The sequence below is a fragment of the Hoplias malabaricus genome, chromosome 8 (assembly GCF_029633855.1).
Source record: "Hoplias malabaricus isolate fHopMal1 chromosome 8, fHopMal1.hap1, whole genome shotgun sequence".
NCBI classification, from domain to species: Eukaryota; Metazoa; Chordata; class Actinopteri; order Characiformes; family Erythrinidae; genus Hoplias; species Hoplias malabaricus.
In genome coordinates, this window is record NC_089807.1 from 43,341,405 (window position 1) to 43,357,665 (window position 16,261).

The window sequence follows — 16,261 nt, forward strand, 5'->3', positions numbered from 1 at the left end:
GTGACTGTCTGTGAGGAGTGTGGTGTGTTCTCCATGCGTCGGCGTGGGTTTCCTCTGGATGACTGTCTGTGAGGAGTGTGGTGTGTTCTCCCTGTGTCTGTGTGGGTTTCCTCCGGGTGACTGTCTGTGAGGAGTGTGGTGTGTTCTCTCTGTGTCTGCGTGGGTTTCCTCCGGGTGACTGTCTGTGAGGAGTGTGGTGTGTTCTCCCTGTGTCTGCGTGGGTTTCCTCCGGGTGACTGTCTGTGAGGAGTGTGGTGTGTTCTCCCTGTGTCTGCGTGGGTTTCCTCCGGGTGACTGTCTGTGAGGAGTGTGGTGTGTTCTCCCTGTGTCTGTGTGGGTTTCCTCCGGGTGACTGTCTGTGAGGAGTGTGGTGTGTTCTCCCTGTGTCTGCGTGGGTTTCCTCCGGGTGACTGTCTGTGAGGAGTGTGGTGTGTTCTCCCTGTGTCTGTGTGGGTTTCCTCCGGGTGACTGTCTGTGAGGAGTGTGGTGTGTTCTCCATGCGTCGGCGTGGGTTTCCTCTGGATGACTGTCTGTGAGGAGTGTGGTGTGTTCTCCCTGTGTCTGTGTGGGTTTCCTCCGGGTGACTGTCTGTGAGGAGTGTGGTGTGTTCTCTCTGTGTCTGCGTGGGTTTCCTCCGGGTGACTGTCTGTGAGGAGTGTGGTGTGTTCTCCCTGTGTCTGCGTGGGTTTCCTCCGGGTGACTGTCTGTGAGGAGTGTGGTGTGTTCTCCCTGTGTCGGCGTGGGTTTCCTCCGGGTGACTGTGAGAACTGTGGTGTGTTCTCTCTGTGTCTGCGTGGGTTTCCTCCGGGTGCTCCGGGTTTCCTGCCACAGTCCAAAAACACACGTTGGTAGGTGGATTGGAGACTCAAAAGTGTGTGTGTGTGTGTGTGTGTGTGTGTGTGTGTTGCCCTGTGAAGGACTGGCGCCTCCTCCAGGGTGTATTCCCACCTTGCGCCCAATGATTCCAGGTAGACTCTGGACCCACCGAGACCCTGAACTGGATAAGGGTTACAGATAATGATAATGATAACTGAATTATACCGAAGCTCTTATCTATGAGTTGCAGTCTGTTAATTATTTATTTATTATTTATATATATATTTTGGTGTGGACACCATATTGGGGACCATTTGTCTGGTTTGAGAGCGCATCACTGATGTAAACAGATGGGAAAGATGGCTACATTTATTTCACACAAAGCTCCTCTCCCTTCTTGGATGATAATGTTTTATCGCTGTTGAGACCGTCCGCCGAAAATATCCCTCTGATCTGCCTTAAGGTTTAATAAAGTGGTTCTCCTTGTCTGAAGCTGTGAGTGATCAGTGACACTCTGCCTACACCCTCCGTAGGGCACAGTGTAAGTCATAAAGTAGCGGTAGTGCATTGTATGTAAACAGTAATTTATAGTCAACTATATGTTTCACGTTTCCCTGTTGAATTAGCGTCTAGCCACTGTCTGGATGCAGTATTATTTGGTTTCATTATCTGTGATGTGCCCTGTGTAGGGTTAGAGCTGGACGATACGGCCTACATTTATATCACGATATATTTCTTAAATTCGGTCGATTCGATATAATTCTGATATCGATATGAACAATAAAAAAAGCCACAGAAAAACTGGCAAAAAAGTGAAAGCAACATGACATTACCATCAAACAACATCTTCTTGGCTTTGTCAATATTAATGATGTTTAATTAATTTTAAGAGTGTAATGAACTGATGGTACTGATCGATTACAGTGCGACAGATGCTGTAAAAAACAGATATTTAAATACTGAAACTGTGTTTAACAGTCATATCATTGTTATTGAAACGTTTTATATTGTGATATATATTGATATTGAATTATTGTCCAGCCCTCTGTAGGAACTATGGCGGTGTTTGCTCTGTTAACAAACATGACTAAGACAAATGAGTGAGGGATCCATACTTATATTTCTCTAATTTTAAGACTTAAATGAGAATTGAAGTATTGTGAGAAACAATAACACCCTGTAAACATCACAGTCTTTATTTGAGTTGTGTGTTTGAGTAATGAGTAGGTCTCCAATACGGTGGCTGCTTTACACTGTGAAGCCACTGGCAACCCATGGATGATGGCTGCTTAAAAATGATACAGTTTAGAAAAAGGAGACATAGATTTATGTTAATATTAATTTGTATAAAAATGACCAAAGTGTCCCATCTCCTCGACTCATGAGTTTGTTTATTTTCAGTTATTTTGTATTAAACAGCCACCAGCGTCTTCCTCCAGTAAGCAGCCATTCAAAATAGCTTCCTTTGATTGGTCACAAACGGCATGCCCCTCCCCCACCCTGCCCCTCCCCCTGTGCCCACCCCCTTTCTACAGTCTCAGTTCAGCAGGTACTCGTTTTTCAGCCACTCTGTCGAGGAACACAGATTTGAATTTGTGCTACCATGTCTCAGAGGTTGCCAGATCCTCCTGTGACATGCAGTTTCAAATTTCTAAGGTCAAAATTACAAGTACAAATTATAGTTTACAATTAAAAATATTAAAAATACAAGGATACAATCTCTCCAATAAAAATACAAGTACAGATTCGATTCTACGAGTACTCAGATCAGGTTCTATAAGCGCTCCAGTTCTGCAAGATAATTATTCCCATATGTTCATGTTTACAGTTGTGTGTGTGAGTGAGTGCATGCCTCTGTGAGGAGAGTGTGTCATAGAGCTCAGGTTGCGATGACTGTGTTGCTGTACGCTGTGATGTAGTGATTTACCTCGTAGCTCTAGTACAGAGTGGGCTAAGGGAAACACGAGGTGCATTTTTTATCTTCCCACTAAACTATCACTTTAAACACTCCTAGCAGCCTGTGTTTTTTCACATGGGAGCATCTTTATTCCAGAGTGGGGATTTTCCCAGTTAAAGGCCATCCTCGTCTTCGTCAGAGCTTGGAGACGGAGCTCAGAGTCTCCACTGTCCAGCGCAGAGAAGCAGAGGCATGCTAATGAGTTTAACTAGCGGGTTAGCGGCCAGGCTCTGAGGGCTTTTTTGGAGCCGGCTGCCGGCTCATGACTGAGGAGATTAAAAGAGGCAGTAAAGAAACGGACACGGAGCTTGGGCGGACCCGGCTATTGACACATTTCAAGGGAAGCGATATATCAGCCGGAGAGAGCAGAGGCGTTTGGCCGCCGTACAAAAGCAAGGAGTTATGTTCATGATGTGAAGTCATCTCTGCGAAAGCCATTGTCACTGCCTGCTGCTCTTGATTTACGGCCCTGAAAACGCAGGTGTGTACCTGGACGGTCCGGGCCACGTCCTTCGCGGACGTCTCCACGTTGCTGGAGATCCACCCCTGCCCTTGATACGTGGATCCGGCTTCTGAGTCAAACTGTTAAACAAGGACAGGTTCAGCGCCGGCCCAGGATTCTGGAAGCAAACGGAAGCCGTGAGGTCATAGCATGGCAACTTTGGGACAGAGTTTCTCATTTGATCCGGTTCATTGTAGAGTTTTTATTACGAAAAGACCTTTATGATGCGCAGAAATGTGCCTCTTTAGTTTTGCACTGCAGCAGTGTGGATTATGCCTTTAATAATCGTTGTAAGCTTAAACCTCACCACTTAGCATTGTGCTGTTTTCACAATTCACAGTTTAATACAGTGTCACAACAGAACTGTTAAATAAGCCCCAGTAGAGCATCAAATAGCAAATACTATCAGAAAGTGAACCAATTTTCACTATTACAGTGTACTTCACTACAGCCCAGGGCTAATCATATCCTAATTGTAATGAAACATAGCTTCAGTCAGGGTCAGCATCATTTTTAAAACAATAAAAAATGTATATAGTGATAATAGTGATATTCTGACTTAGGCACAGTGAAGTACAAAGGAAAGTGGCTCAAAAAAAAGGGGAGTGACTTAAAGGCTAAGCACCACTTAATGGAGCTCCATGAATATTCCACATTATTGTAGTTACTGACAGATATAAGTATGAATTAAAATGAAGACAGCAGCTTAATTTGCTTTAAAACTGACAATTTTATTAAATTGACGGAAAAACCCAAGCTCGCTACGGAAATTCTCGAACGCGACCGTGACGTCACTGGTGGACAACAGCTGAACAACGCCGCGGTAAAACACCGTTATGACTGACTGTTATGACAGTATCTAGCTAAATAACCAACATTATTCATGACAATAGCCTAGCAATAAGCTAAACTCAAATGTAGAGGTACCGTTATTCTTGTAAATGTGATCGAAGTCGAACTCGAATTCATCCGACACTATAAACCTCCGTAATGCAGCTACGTAGCCGAGTATAATTTGAGCCACCGAGTTTAGCGAGTCAAGCTAACGTTAACTAACACCAACTAAAACAGGCGAAGTGAGTGTCCTTACCCTGTTTACCTCCATGTTACAGAGGCTCTTGAACACCTTTCGTTGGTGTCCTTACATGCCCATATTGTTGGAAAAGCGCCAGTGAAATGAGCTACAGATAACGGAGTGAGCGGAGGGTCCTTTCCAAAGTGTCCGTTTAAAGTGGACAAATTTAGTCCATTTTCTGGATATTTTGGGATCTTTGGGCCATTTGTTCACAGATGTCCCACTGTACATTGAATGATTGCAGCCAAAAACAACACACCTTTTCATCATTCTGCATTAAATTAAGTGCAGCTTCTAGAGTTGTTGTCCACCATCTACGTCACAGACAAGACGCCTATTAGAGTTTCCCAACACCGTTGGGGGGGGGGGGGGGGGGGGGGGTCCTTTTAAACCTTATTCCTTCAATTAGTAAGAAATAACGTGTTTTCTGACTCTCAATAAACACAAGTTAGGAACTCAAACTCCACTGGATTTATTTGTTTCACACTTTCATAGACCTGGGGCTTAGCCTTTAAGTCAGATGTACAATAAACCAAAAAAGAAGCCTTTAATATTATTATTATTGTGAACTAAATATATATTTATTCAATATTATTATTAACATTAATAAAACATTTATTTTGTTACAATGATCTGTTCTTGAAATTAATAAAAGTATTTTTCAGTGTTTTGTCAAATCTGCAAGAATATCGTTATCGCAAAAAATATCGTGATATTATTTTACGGCCGTATCGCCCACCCCTAATAATGAATAGCTTACACCCATCAACACAGAAGGACCTACATCTTAACTATAAGAATAAGAACGACTCTCTTATGCAGCTATTGGCAGAGCCATAGTTAAAGCTAGTCGATGGGCACTTTACAAAACTAAAGATGCTCCCAGATCTCGTCTGATTTAAGATCTGGACGGTGCAGCTGATTAGGCTTTGGTCATTTTAAAGGAGCCGGTTTCCTCAGGCAGGAGGTTTGTGTTCCTCTCTTGACTGTGGGATGTTTCTGAACTCGTGCAGGGGGCTGTGTTGGTTCCCGACGCCAGGCCATTAATCCTCCAGCAGAGAAATGTACGCATTCGCTCTTCCTCCGTACCGTTTTGTAGATTAGCAGAAACCCACAGCACAGAAATGTGTTTTAAATCCTCATTTGGCTCATGTTGTGGTTCTCTAGGATCTGTGGGCCTTCCAGGGCCCACCAGCCATCACCGTAAGTCACTGTGCCTCTGACACTGAGCCTTGTCTGGGCTCGGGCGAGTAGATTTTAGCCTCGTAGCTACGGCGTCTCTAATGTAGTCTTCAATTCAAATGACGCCTCAATTCAGCGCCGAGGTCAACACGAAATGTCAGCCTTATCCTCCTGCCAAAGGCACAGCCGTGGTTGTCATAGTGATCATTACACTCACATGGGTTTCTTTTTTTTTTTTTTTGGTGATCATTTGTCGAGGGGATACTTCGACACACACCTGGTATCAACACAAAGCAAAGAGAGAGAGGAGGGAGTCGCAGACAATGTACGAAAATAACTTGCACATCCTCCTTTGGCACGACACATTTTTCTGTCATTTTCGGCGACGGCGGTGCTGACGTTATCTGGCCCCTGTGTTTTTTTATTTATTATTATTTGTTTTGCGTCCCCCTTGAAAGCCGAGATGGGTATCGTCGTGACAGAGAGTGCCGGGGATTGAACAATGCGGCGGTAACCATCGGCTGCCCTGGCCACCGTTTAACATGGAGATTGGAAAAGGAATCAGCGTGCTGTCCTCCTGGACCTGCATGTAAATGAGAGGACTCTCTCCCGCTGTTCTCTCTCTCTCTCTCTCTCTCTCTCTCTCTCTCTCTCTCTCTTTCCTGTCCTTCTCTCTCTCTTTCTCTCTAATGGCCGAGAAGAAGAGCCTCCTCCCCCGTTCCCGAGGATGGAACCGGGACCAATCCTGATTAGTGTCCCTGTTTTTGAGTGACAGGCTCGCGTCCAGGAAGGCACTGCCGCAGGCGCCGCTGCCAAGCTGCTGTCAAACCAATATCACTGTATAAAAAAAAGGAAAGAGCCATCTTTTCTCCTCCATGCTTTTTTTTTTTCCTTAACCCCCTTACCTCCTCCTCCATTTTCTCTCACACACGCCCCCTTCTTTCTTCTCTTTTTTTTCTCTCTCTCCCCTCTCCTCCTCCCTCTCTGGGTGGCTGTATCCTAGCTTGGCCACGTCCCCTGCCTGTGTTAGTAGGACGGAGTGTGATTTACAGTAGCTGGAGAGTTTCCCTGGCCTAAACCCGTCCCCTTCGTCTGCTTCGGGTAGGCGGCCGTAGCACTCTAGCAACTGCCTGTTGTGCCATTAGCGTCATAGCACCTACTGCTGCCCACCCCTGCTTCCTGTCCCCGTGCACACTGCTACTTTTATCTCCTTCTCCTTCTCCTTTGGTTCTTCTGCTTCTGCCAGACCACACTGAGGCATCTTTCCATTTTTTTTTACATTTGTTTGGGTTTCCAGTGATTCATTTAATCTAGAGGTCTATGCTTTTTTTTTAACACCACGCTCTCCATGTCCATTTATTTCTTATTGCCCCTGCTTGCTGCTCCTAAAGAAGAGAGTGATTACTTTCTCGGAGCATGCTAATTAGCCTCTTCCATGTTGTAGCGCTGACTCTGTTATTCCATTTCTCTTTGAAGGTAAATCTGAGATTATTAGTCCAGGGACTTCTACTTTTTATTTTTTTTTAGTGTGTTGCGGTCTCTAAAAATGGAAGAGTGGAAGAGTAGGTGAAGGCTGGAGGGTGAGGGGGAGGGGAAGAAAGAGAGGGACAGAAAATAAACGGCCGTGTGAGAGAGAGAGAGAGAGAGAGAGAGAGAGAAAGAGAGGAAAAAAAAGGGCGCTTCATCTGCAAAGAGGAATTTCAGAGGTCTTCGGAGCCAAAGCTCGTCTCATTCTCTTCCAAGAACACTTCTCCTTCCTGTTTCACCTCTGGCACGGAGCCCACCGTGCCCGCAGACCTCCGAGGCCGTGCCGAAAATACACAGATGGTAATATGTAGTACACTTCACTACGACATCGCCACCATTATATATAGCAGGGGCCATGCTGCGAGTGTGGTCTCACTCCAGCTCTGTGAAAGATGGGGGCCGTTCAGCGCGGCGCGGAGGGCCAGCAGAAGCCAAACTTCAGCGGAAAGCAGGCCGCAGGGTCTGTGCGGTGATACCCGGCCGCTCTGCACCGTGTCGAGCCACTGGGCTAATGTGGAAATATTCAGCTTTAAGGACTTTGTCAGTAAGAGCAGCTCAAAAGCTGGGAAACTCGTTAAACACACAATAGGGTTGTGGCCAAAAAGCTCAAGGTTGTGTAAATATTTAAGGCTTCGGTATTTGCATTTATTATAAATAATACACAAATAATTTGTTTATTTGATTCACTCTTTGTTTGGTTTGTGTTCATAGCGTTCCAATTTGAGACTTGTTTATTTATTTATTTTATCATACAAACCAGCTTACAACTCACTCACTCATGTTTAACAGTCTGAACTCTTTCCACAAGGGGGCGCCATTAGCAGTCAAACGCATTTTGATGTTTTATAGCAGTAGAGATCAGTGTAACTACATCATTTAGTCATAAATCCATGTGATTGTTCATTTTTAGTAATATTAATATGTGCAAAAATTTTCAGTAAATATTGTGTCATATATTCTTGTTCATATTTTAAAATTGATAAGTTATAGTCTCATTTTTTCATTTATTTTGGAAAGAAAAGACCATCGTTTTCTATACTTTTGCTATGTATTTTCATGCAACCTAATGCTAACAGAACTTAAATCACATTTAAAATATGAATAATAACCACCTTCAGCTTCTCAGCACGTGTTTAAATAGATCATGTGTCCCCCCCTTGCTTCTGTAACAACGTCTGCTCTCCTAGGAATGCTTCCTCTAGAAGTTTAAAAACTTCTGTCAGGACTTGACAGGATTTAGCCCTGAGAGGAGTAGCGAGGTCAGGTCCTGATGTTGGAAGATTCGTTCTGGACCACGAAGGTGCTCCATCACTAGAGAACACAGTTGCACTGCTCCACTGCCAAATGCTGAGGGACTTTATAAGCCCTCTATCAAACTGTAGCCACTGGTCATAGAGTGACCTTAAGCTCCTATGAGGGTTGTTTACACACTTAGGGGCCCAACCTACCTATTAATGCCCTTCATTTCTAAAGACATTCATTTCTAAGGATTAGTAGATCTCCTCAAACTTTTGGCCACGTGGTGTGCTTTTTCTACTATTTACAAACATGGTTTTGATTGAAGGATTAAAATATAGCTCCAAATGTGTATTTCTAAATTAGTCAGATTCAGAGAGTCAACACTAAATGAATCTAATGCCAGTGTCATCTGGCAAAATCAGACACAAACTGATGTAGTGATTTGGGTTGGAGTTGCTCGAGTATGAGTCAGAGTGTGTGTGTGTGTGTTGGTGTTTAAAATATAGAACATACAAATAAATATTTTTGACTTGGTGAATCCCAGAGATTCTTTTGGCCAAGACCCATGCTGTGTCCGAAAATGTGCCCTCTTCACTACATAGTGCACTATTTTGGTGTTCGGCCATTTTGTATTGGTGTTTGAAAACATGGACAATTTTAAGTGCGCTCAAACAATCCAATGCGCGCTACAACAAGTAGTGTACAACTTACGTACCCTAGCGAATAACAGATACCCATAATGCCCTATGTTGTGTGGTCATAAAAAGTGCCTTACGTAACAAGACGTATGAAATAGTGAGTAGGGAGTCATTTGGAACACAGCTCAAGAGTTAAACGTCTGTCAAATTCTTGATTGACAGTAAGGAAAACTCTGGAGTCTGGACCTGTGTTTCTAGATCAGACTAAAGGACTACGGCGCTAAGAGTCTGGCCTCGTTTGTTGGCTTCGTCCCATCTTTCCTTGCACTCATGTGGACTGTTTTGTTTCTCGTCCACACTTCTCTTCGTCACTCAGGCCTGATCTGAGAGCTCCCCAATTAACGGATTGGCCGCCCCCCCGTGGAGCTCCGTTAGTCACTTGAGACAGTGTGCGGCCGGCAGCCCCACGTCCTTCCCGCCATATTGTCGGCCGTGCACTAATAAGGCATCGCTGACCAGCAGGCAGACTCATTAGCATAGCCTGCGGCCGTGTAACCCCCGCCAGAGCCCAGCCGGACACTTAATTACTGCCACCAACCACTCCTCATCTCCTTTCATTCAGCCACCCCCCCCCCCCCCCCCGGCTACTGATACTCAAACCAAACCACAACCTCACCTTACCCATCACCCCTTCTACTGTCCATTATTGCCACTGGCACGCACTCCCCCGTGTATCAGATGTGCCAAGGCAGGATGGTGGTTGGGTTTGATTTTTAAGTGAATATATTGGCAGACTCCTCCTTGGATCACCACCTTAACGTGGTGGAGGGGTTTGCGTGCCTGTGTGAGCCTAGGAGCTATGTTGTCGGGGGCAATAGCCCCTGGTAGGGTCTCCCAAGGCAAATTGGTCCTAGGTGATGGGCCAGACAAAGAGTGATCCATAAAGACAAGGATGAAAAAGATAACAACGAGGACACAGCCTCCCTTGCCCGGAGCAGGGTTACCGGGGCCTCACCCTGGAGCCAGGCCTGGGGGAGGGGCTCCTTGGCGAGCGCCTGGTGGCCGGACTTTCACCTATGGGGTCCGGCCGGGCTTAGCCCGAAGGAAATACATGGGTCCACTCTCCCATGGGCCCACCACCTGTGGGAGAGGTAGTAATCCGGGTCTGGTGCATTGTGGATCGGGTGGCGGTCGGGGTCGGGGGCCCTGGCGTTCTGATCCTCGGTTACTGAAACTGGCTTTCGGAACATGGAACGTAACCTCTCTGGTGGGAAAAGAGCCTGAGCTGGTGCGCGAGGTTGAGAGGTACCAGCTAGATATAGTTGGGCTCACCTCGACACACAGTATGGGCTCTGGAACCAATCTCCTTGAGAGGGGCTGGATGCTCTTTCACTCTGGAGTTGCCCAGGGTGAGAGGCGTAAGGCAGGTGTGGGCTTACTCATAGCCCCCCAGCTTAGCGCCTGTACGTTGGGGTTTACCCCAGTGGACGAGAGGGTAATTTCCCTGCGCCTTCGGGTTGGGGAAAGGGCTCTGACTGTTGTTTGTGCTTATGCACCGAACAGCAGTTCAGAGTACCATGCCTTCTTGGGGACCCTAGAGGGAGTGCTGGAGAACACTCATTCTGGGGACTCCATTGTTCTGCTGGGGGACTTCAACGCTCACGTGGGTAATGACAGTGAGACCTGGAGGGGCGTGATTGGGAGGAACGGCCCAGCTGATCTGAACCCGAGTGGTGTTCAGTTATTGGATTTCTGTGCTCGTCACAGTTTGTCCATTACGAACACCATGTTCGAACATAAGGGTGTCCACAAGTACACCTGGCATCAGGACACCCTAGGCCGCATTTCGATGATCGACTTTATAGTCGTATCATCTGACCTGCGGCCATATGTTCTGGACACTCGGGTGAAGAGAGGCGCTGAGCTGTCAACTGATCACCACCTTGTGGTGAGTTGGATCAGATGGCGGGGGAGGATGCCGGACAGACCTGGCAGGCCCAAACGTGTGCTGAGGGTTTGCTGGGAACGTTTGGCAGAGGAACCTGTCAGAAAGATCTTCAACTCCCACATCCGGCAGAGCTTCGACTGCATCCCGGGGGAGGCTGGTGACATTGAGTCCGAGTGGGCCATGTTCCGGACCTCCATTGTTGAGGCGGCTGAACGGAGCTGTGGCTGCAAGGTTGTCGGTGCCTGTCGGGGTGGCAACCCCCGCACTCGGTGGTGGACACCCCGGGTGAGGGGGGCTATCAAGCTGAAGAAAGAGTCCTATCAAGCCTGGTTGGCTCAGGGGACTCCGGAGGCAGCCGACAGGTACCGGGGAGCCAAGCGGCTTGCGGCCTCGGCAGTCGCTGAGGCAAAAACTCGGGTGTGGGAGGAGCTCGGTGAGAACATGGAAAACGACTTTCGGTCGGCTCCAAGAAGTTTCTGGCAAACCGTCAGGCGACTCAGGAGGGGAAAGCAGTTTTCCACCAACACTGTATATGGTGGGGGTGGGGAACTGTTGACCTCGACTGGGGACGTCATCAGACGGTGGAAGGAGTACTTCGAGGATCTTCTCAATCCCACCAGCACGTCTTCCGCAGAGGAAGCAGAGCTTGGGGACCCCGGGGGGGGCTCGTCTATCACTGGGGCTGAAGTGGCCAAGGTGGTAGGGAAACTCCTTGGCGGTAGGGCCCCGGGGGTGGATGAGGTTCACCCCGGGTTCCTCAAGGCTCTGGATGTTGTGGGGCTGTCCTGGTTGACACGTCTTTGCAACATCGCGTGGACATCGGGGGCAGTGCCTCTAGACTGGCAGACTGGGGTGGTGGTTCCCCTTTTCAAAAAGGGGGATCGGAGGGTGTGTTCCAACTATAGGGGGATCACACTCCTCAGCCTCCCCGGTAAGGTCTATGCGGGGGTACTGGAGAAGAGAGTCCGACTGATAGTTGAACCTCGGATCCAGGAGGAACAATGCGGATTCCGCCCCGGTCGTGGAACACAGGACCAGCTCTTTACCCTCGCTAGGATCCTGGAGGGTGCATGGGAGTTTGCTCAACCAGTCTACATGTGTTTTGTGGATCTGGAGAAGGCATTCGACCGTGTCCCTCGGGGTATTCTGTGGGGGGTGCTCAGGGAGTATGGGGTACTGGGCTCTTTGTTACGAGCTATCCAGTCCCTGTACAAACAGAGCAGGAGTCTGGTTCGTATGGCTGGCAGTAAATCTGACTGGTTTCCAGTCAGAGTTGGACTCCGTCAGGGCTGCCCGTTGTCACCGGTTCTGTTCATAATTTTTATGGACAGAATTTCTCGGCGTAGCCAAGTGGCGGAGGGTGTCCGGTTTGGTGGTCTCAGGATTCCATGTCTGCTTTTTGCAGATGATGTGGTCTTGTTGGCTTCATCGAGCCGGGACCTCCGGCTCTTGCTGGACCAGTTTGCAGCCGAGTGTGAAGCGGTAGGGATGAGGATCAGCACCTCCAAGTCCGAGTCCATGGTACTCAGCCGGAAAAGGGTGGAGTGCTCTCTCCAGGTTGGAAGTGAGATCCTGCCTCAAGTGGAGGAGTTTAAATACCTCGGGGTCTTGTTCACGAGTGAGGGAAAGATGGAGCGTGAGATTGACAGGCGAATCGGTGCAGCGTCAGCAGTAATGCGGGCTCTGTACCGGTCCGTTGTGGTGAAGAGAGAGCTGAGCAGAAAAGCAAAGCTCTCGATTTACCGTTCAATCTACGTCCCAACCCTCACCTATGGTCACGAGCTTTGGGTAGTGACCGAAAGAACGAGATCGCGGGTACAAGCGGCTGAAATGAGTTTTCTCCGCAGGATGTCTGGACTCTCCCTTAGAGACAGGGTTAGGAGCTCGGACATCCGGGAGAGACTCGGAGTGGAGCCGCTGCTCCTCCACGTCGAGAGGAGCCAGCTGAGATGGTTCGGGCATCTGGTTCGGATGCCTCCTGGACGCCTTCCTGGAGAGGTGTTCCGGGCATGTCCAACGGGGAGGAGGCCCCGGGGCAGACCAAGAACACGCTGGAGAGACTATATGTCTCGACTGGCCTGGGAACGCCTCGGTATACCCCCGGAGGAGCTAGAGTCGGTGGCTGGGGAGAGGGAGGTCTGGGTTTCTTTGCTCCGACTGCTTCCCCCGCGACCCGGACCCGGATAAGCGGTGGATAATGGATGGATATATTGGCAGATTTGAGTAGTTTCCCTCTGCCCTGAATGTAAACCATTAGCAGCTATCAGAAGATTTTAGCATCAAGCAGAAACTGCAAGTCTAGATTATTATGCATTTACCTCAAAGCATGACTTCATTACACGGTTCCTGACACTCTGTGCCACACAGTTGTGTTCTATAAGGACCCATGTGACCTGTCTGATCTGTATGCTTTTTTTGGTACCTGGTCCTTGGTAGCATGCATTGTTTGTACTTGGCTCACTTGGAACCATGTGCGAGCAGGTACTAAAAAAAGAACCCAGTTCTAGGTATCAGGACCATATATATCTATTGGAAATGCAACAAAGGGCGGCAGAGTGGTGCAGCAGGTAGTGTTGCTATCACACAGCTCCATGAATCTGACGGGTTGTGGGTTTGATTCCTGCTCCGGGCGACTGTCTGTGAGGAGTGTGGTGTGTTCTCTCTGTGTCTGCGTGGGTTTCCTCCAGGTGACTGTCTGTGAGGAGTGTGGTGTGTTCTCTCTGTGTCTGCGTGGGTTTCCTCCGGGTGACTGTCTGTGAGGAGTGTGGTGTGTTCTCTCTGTGTCTGCGTGGGTTTCCTCCAGGTGACTGTCTGTGAGGAGTGTGGTGTGTTCTCCCTGTGTCTGCGTGGGTTTCCTCCGGGTGACTGTCTGTGAGGAGTGTGGTGTGTTCTCCCTGTGTCTGCGTGGGTTTCCTCCGGGTGACTGTCTGTGAGGAGTGTGGTGTGTTCTCCCTGTGTCTGCGTGGGTTTCCTCCGGGTGACTGTCTGTGAGGAGTGTGGTGTGTTCTCCCTGTGTCTGCGTGGGTTTCCTCCGGGTGACTGTCCGTGAGGAGTGTGGTGTGTTCTCCCTGTGTCTGCGTGGGTTTCCTCCGGGTGACTGTCTGTGAGGAGTGTGGTGTGTTCTCCCTGTGTCTGCGTGGGTTTCCTCCGGGTGACTGTCTGTGAGGAGTGTGGTGTGTTCTCTCTGTGTCTGTGTGGGTTTCTGGGCAGTGGAAAAGTGCCAATAATAGGTCTATCCCAAAACCTAAAAATTGGGACAGCCACGTGCACTATGACGTAAAATGCTCTCTATGTAGACAGCTCCGTACGTTTTTATGACAGACCCAGTGTCTCTGAATTCTTAAACATGAGTGAGTATGTTTGTGAATGAGTTACATGCCAGTTCCACCTAAATACAGTATTAGCAGCTATTGGCACTATGTTCAAAGTGCTGTGTTCTTTGCTATTTTCATTTCTCCAAAGTGCTTGATTCAGCTGAGGGTGTGGTATGTCGCTTTTGTTTTGAGGTGAGGAAGATGCTAAGCTACGTTCTGCTCAAGCAATGGTAATGTGAAGTGGTTGCTGAGTGTACTCTCCTATTTCTGATCGAGTTAAAGCCTCTGGACCCTTGCCTCTCTGTGCTAGCGTCTTTTTCGTTGGCTCTGGTGGAATATTGATGGCTGCTCCCTAGTTTAATCGACTAATGGCCTCTCCGCCTTCCTTCCACTCCGCTGAAGCAGCCTGCCCTCTACTAGCCATCTCCCTCCACCCCCATCCTGTGCCCTTTCCATGACCTCTGGGGTCAGCCAGGCCAATTTTTATGGCCCACTGAGTGGCAGAATAGCCGCAGTGTGTTGGTAGGCAACCTCACGCAAGTCATGTGGTCACGGCCCTGGAGGAAAGCCTGCGTCTGCTCCTTCCTGTCGTGGCCACTCTCTCGGACACGGAGACGGGAGAGGGAGAGACACACAGATTGCGTTTGACTCTGTGACTCATGCAAACTAGATCTCAAAATAAAAATACAGCTCATAAGCCATGACATGAGGTTTATGTATGTAATGGAACTACGAATGTAAAGAAATTCTTAGAAAAGATAACACTGGAAATGTATTTTTTTTCCAGGGTCAGCAGCGGTGGTGGTAGGGACCAAAAATGTGGCATGATGCTTGAGACAGGGCTTTACAGTCTGGAAAAACTTCAGAAATATAGTGTATAAATCTCAAATAACAAATAAAAACACATGTAGGTTTGCTTATTGCTTTGTAGTGCTGGGCGATATGACCGCAAATCAATATCATGATTAATTGCAATTAATTTTACCTTGATTACAATTACAGAACTATTATTTCTTTTTGTTTTGTTTGTTTTTTTTTGTTATTTTTTTGCAACTCAAAGTTCACTGACAATAGGATCAAGTATTAAATCTGGGATTTCTGTTTCTAATGTTGCTGGGTTCATGTTTGATGATAAGATTGTGCTTCAAGTCACTAAAAGTGTTTCTTGTCTGTGTTTACATTCGACTTCTTTATCCATCCATCCATCCATTATCTGTAACCCTTATCCAATTTAGGGTCGCGGTGGGTCCAGAGCCTACCTGGAATCATTGGGCGCAAGGCGGGAATACACCCTGGAGGGGACGCCAGTCCTTCACAGGGCAACACAGACACACACACATTCACTCACACACTCACACCTACGGACACTTTCGAGTCGCCAATCCACCTGCAACGTGTGTTTTTGGACTGTGGGAGGAAACCGGAGCACCCGGAGGAAACCCACGCGGACACGGGGAGAACACCGACTTCTTTATCCATCCATCCATTATCTGTAACCGCTTATCCAATTTTAGGGTCGCGGGGGGTCCAGAGCCTACCTGGAATCATCGGGCGCAAGGCGGGAATACACCCTGGAGGGGACGCCAGTCCTTCACAGGGCAACACAGACACACACACATTCACTCACACCTACGGACACTTTTGAGTCGCCAATCCACCTGCAACGTGTGTTTTTGGACTGTGGGAGGAAACCGGAGCACCCGGAGGAAACCCACGCGGACACGGGGAGAACACCGACTTCTTTATATTAAAGTCAAAACACATTCAAATAACAGACACGGCATTTATCTTTGGTACGACCTGCTGAAGTTGCTCGGTTGGCCTCTGTGTTTAGGTTCTCCTCCATGTGGCAGATTGAATGGGGCAGAATCACGTGACTACAGCGCGGTAGTGTTGTTTTAAAGGGGAATTACATGAACACACAGTGGGCACATATTAACCCAAAAAAATTAAAAACGAATCTAATTAAAAAGAAAAATTGAATTGACGTAGTCTAGATTACACTGATTATAAGTTCCGAATGGTGATTTTTATTCATTTACGATTACTTGCCCAGCCTCGTT

At 47.8% G+C, this 16,261-nt stretch overlaps 2 protein-coding genes across 8 annotated transcripts in view; one reads left to right on the plus strand and one right to left on the minus strand.

The window, feature by feature from the left end:
* znf827 (zinc finger protein 827) overlaps positions 1-16,261 on the plus strand; it is a 98,515-nt gene that overhangs the window by 14,823 nt on the left and 67,431 nt on the right. The window lies entirely within an intron of this gene.
* zgc:152968 (uncharacterized protein LOC564848 homolog) overlaps positions 3,335-16,261 on the minus strand; it is a 104,759-nt gene continuing 91,832 nt past the window's right edge. For 2 of the 3 annotated variants that reach the window (XM_066679082.1, XM_066679081.1), the window contains exon 18: positions 3,335-3,393. The gene's annotated coding sequence lies outside the window, so the exon portion shown is untranslated. The remainder of the gene's footprint in view (positions 3,394-16,261) is intronic. The other variant, XM_066679084.1, reaches the window with a different exon arrangement.